Genomic DNA, 4509 nt, shown 5'->3' on the forward strand with positions numbered 1-4509 from the left:
CACACTTCCACTGCAGGGGGCACAGGTTCGATCCCTGGTCTGGGAACTAGGATCCCACATGCCACATGGCCAAAAAAAACCCAAAAAAAGAAAAACGACAAATTATAATAATGTTGCTGTTTACTAAGGCCTGAAACCATGCTCTGGGTCTTAAAGGTTCTGAATTCTTTAAAAAAAAAAAAAAAAAAAAAAAAGAAAAGTGGGTGAGGTTCTCATTTAAACTCCTTCTGGCCCATTAGTCCATCTTAGAGCTGAGGTTATGTTATGAAAGCATTTCTTAACACAAGAAAGATTGAATCCTAGGAGTTCCCATTCCTGTGCCAGAAGGAAACCCACAAGGATCTGCCCTGGGCAGCTGAGGCAGCCATCAGACCAAGCGGGAGCTTACGGCCAGTTGTACTGTGTAATGAAACTCAGGAAAAGAGGTGGCTTAGAGACTGAGGAACAAACAAGAACCACAGGCATTAAAAAGCTTAACAATATTATGCGTTTATTATATTTTATAGAGCCATGTTACACATGCTTGGTGCTTCAAACTGAGTTATTGTTAAATGTTTTTCTGGATGCAAAGCCATTTGATGCTTGATGCGGATGCCTTAAATACTATAATATTTCTGCATCTATGACCTATGAGCTAAGGAAAAACCAAGGACAATTCCAGAAATGGCAAAGAACATTTAAGAAAAAGATGTACATGAGACGCAATGCTAAGTCCTTGAACCAGGGCCTACAGAAGTTACCAGAAAGTGAATAAAAACAGAATTGTTCTATGAAAATAGTTTAACCAATCACCATCTGTAGATAACAGAGCCTCATACCAGTTTTGGATGTTGTAGAAAAAAGGTTATTGTTTGGTACTGATGCCCTTTCCCCCCTCCATACTGTATGCAGACATCGTGCAGCGCCCAGATAAAGCAGCAAACAGAATACAGCACAGCAACTGGCCCCCTCCCTATGACATCCCAAGGCTGTTTCTTACGGCGTCTGAGCGCCTTTAACGAAAAGCAGTCAATTTGATCAAACCTGCCACTTTGTGGAAAACCAATCATCGCGCTTTAGATGAATGTGATGCCACCACACTCACCTTCCTCTGCAGACTCCCCGAATGCTGGCTGAAGACCTGGGGGCCCGGGTGACCAACCTGTGGGAATTTTGATTTGCCTGCTGACCTAACGCCAACGTTCTATTTCAACATTCCCTTCCGGTTTTTCTAATGGGAGCGCATGAAGTGTGCCAACCGCACGCCGCACGCCCCTCCCATCAGGTCTCCGTCCAGCCCCAGCTCCAGCAAACATCCTCTCCGGCCCTCCGGAGACCGCTCCGACATGAGCACAGACACCGGAAGCCCTTCGCAGGACACGCCCACTCGTGGAGGGCCCGCCCCTCCTGCCTGAGGCCGCGGCTCTGAAGGGCACTTACAGGCCTTCAAGCAACCGGGGAACCCGAGCACAGTCCGCACAGTCCGGGCAGTGACAGTCAAGGCCCATAAAGGTCAGGAAGCTGGGGTGCAGGAGACCTGGCCAGCCACGCAGTCAAGTGCTTCTGCGCAGGCGCGAGGGACCCCGAGGGCACCCTCTGTAAAGTGGAAGAGCGGACTGTGGAGCGCGTGCCCTCGGCTGCTGCGAGGGAGCACAGCTCGGGGGGCCGCGCCTCCTCCTCAACCTCTTGGGGGTCAAAGTTAGGGTGGAACACACCTGCCTGGACCTGCCGCGTCTGAGCTCTGACGAGGTGCTGCGCTTGCACCGATGCCAACGGGAGCCAGGACAAGGGGCTCTGCAGTCAGACAGGTGCCCGGGAGGCCAGGGTCGAGGCCATCCAGTGGCAGGCACGGGGCAGCGGGGGGCAGGGGGAGGAAGCCTCGCGGCGCGGCCCCGGCGTCCCGCGGACGCCCACGAACCGCTTCAGCTCTCGCCACTGCTGACCTCTGGGGTCCTTGCTTTTGCTGGTCAGATGTCAAGAATGTAGAAGGAACTGAGGATTAATAACGTGGCCTTACTAAGAATGCTGATCCCAAATCAGAGGAATCAGACACAAGAAGTGATCCATGTTTTCTGCCTGTAGTTGTGCGGGTGGATTATCAGGGTTCCAACTCAAAAACGTAGAGAGGCCAGGGCTTCCTGCGCCACAGACACCGATCCTGAGGTTAAGTACAGTAGGTTAAGTCTGGCTAAGCAGCGCCGGCAGCAGTAAACCTCCTTAAAGCGCTTCAACAGCTGCTCAGGCAGAGCCGCGGGTCTCTCTAGGCGCCCTTCTGAATGAAGGGTCTCATAGATCGTGAAGAAACAAACCAGAACTCGGCAGCACCATCAGGCGTCCAGGGTACTATCCAACGGGTCTCACTTTACTCAAATTTAGCAAAATAATCGACATTTAAAAGAATGTACGTGAAAACCAAATTAAAAAAAAAAACCCACAAAAACAACTTTGATTTTCCTCAAATCCGCAGGCCTTGAATCTAGGCACACAGCACACAAACACCATATGAAACCAACAGAGAGCTCAATGTCACCTTGGAAAATAAATGTCACTCTGGGGTGACAGTTCTTTATACAAATATTATGCTTCCCCCTAAACCCCTAACACCAAAAAAAGGGGAAAATAATAAGAAATCCAAAAATAGAAAACAACATCTTGTTAAATGTAAACTTATCCTCTGGAGTTTTTATATTACATATGCTAGAAACATGCATTTATTTCAGCTCAGATGTAAGAAAATATGTCTATCAGTATTACTTATAAATCAGATTAATCCTCAAGACAACTGACTCACTGTGAGAACATGATTTTAAATTTTAGTAAATTACATCTTTAGCAAAATTATAAATTCTAACCACGAGCAAAATGGGTATGTTATACCCAAGGAGAACTACCTCTACTCTGTAAGCTGTCGCTCATTTATCAGTTTCCTACACTACGGGTGTAAGCTGAGAGTGCTATGTCAGTGAGGAGCTTGGGCATTAAATTTGCCTCAAATGCCCAATGAAATGCCTTTCACAAATTAACTCTGCAGATTGAGAGCAAACACGTGAACAGAGAAAAGAGTCAAGGGGAGCAATGGCTATTCCACTCAGAGACAGTAAGGGACAGAAGAGATGACCAAAGGTATCCCCCAAGGGGTCAAGGCACAGAGGAAGAGGGACCTCCCTCCAACTCAGGAGCCTGGCTTCTGTAGGTCATGACATGGCTCTCGGGGCTGCCGGGGAGACTTCCCCACAGCCTAAGTCTGTCTTGCCGTGGGGCCCTTGGGCGGGAGTCCTGAGGACGGTGCCAGGACCAGGCTCCAGTGTGGCACAATGCTGGGTGAGGGTGGCGCAGCTCCAGACCCCTAACACAGCCACCCGGGGACTGCTCACCCGATGGCGGGGTGGGGAGGGAAGCACGGGCGCTGACACCACGGGTGGCGGTGGAGGCCTCTGCCCCAGGTCTAGTCAAAGAACCACAGGCTCGCACGGGGACGCTCAGCTTTGAAGGGGACCTCCGCCACGGGCTTACCTCTCTCCTGACTGCCAGATACAGCAAAGCCTGGCTTATCCAGAGAACAGCTGGGGTCTTCTGATTAACTCAGTTCCATCAAACTACTCAATGGATAACAGATTCTGAACAAATAGAAAAAAGTGTCTCAAGTTAAATTTTTCATCTATGATTCAGAAGGCACTTCAAAATTCCGGAGGGCCACAGGGTCACTGTCATTGGGTCACCAATCCTCCTGTATAGGACCAATGGAGAAGCTGTAAGAGACAGGGCTATGTTTTTGACCTGATGATGTCCTGGACGTCTTGTACCTGAATCTCTGGTATTAGCTAGTCCGTCAATTACTTTGCAGAGTCAAGCATACAGCACAAAGACACACAGTATGTTTGCATTTTGAATAAATGGGATTTTGCTGTATCATGGCAGTTTATAAAATAGTCTCATGAGTCTGATATTTGACTCTAAGTAAAATCCAAAAATTATAATCGTACATTTAAGAGGTCACAATGTGAGAGGTAAAGTACTCATTGAGTACAGTTTTCTTAATAACCGAATCACCTTGCCAATCTGCACTCAGTATCCGTCTAGAAGCACAAAAGTAAGCTACCGGTGCTCAACTGCTACAATGTGCTAGCGTTTAAAGATTCCACTAGATGGAGGAACCAAGGCTCTCAAACCAAACAGCCAATAACCATAAGCGTCTCCTGTTAGACAAGCCAGGACCTGCGGGAGTTGCCCTGAAGGCGGCCTGAGCAATGGAAATGCCTGGTCTCCCCTCTGCTCGCGCCCCCTGCCAGGTAACACCTTACCTTGAGAACACACACAGGCCAGGGCACACACTGCTTCGGTCACACGTTTGCTGGGGGAGCTAAAACCAAAATCCTATTACCAACGGGCCTGGTGTGGGGTACTCTGAGGTAGTTCCTTAACTCGGGATGCCTGTTAACCTACTCTCTCTTTCAGAATTCAGTACACATGGGAAGTATTAAAATATCCATGCATCGCTTTAATCACAAGTCACTGTAATTGAGTGCAAAA

The sequence above is a fragment of the Eschrichtius robustus genome, chromosome 1, assembly GCF_028021215.1.
Source record: "Eschrichtius robustus isolate mEscRob2 chromosome 1, mEscRob2.pri, whole genome shotgun sequence".
In the NCBI taxonomy this organism is placed as follows: Eukaryota; Metazoa; Chordata; class Mammalia; order Artiodactyla; family Eschrichtiidae; genus Eschrichtius; species Eschrichtius robustus.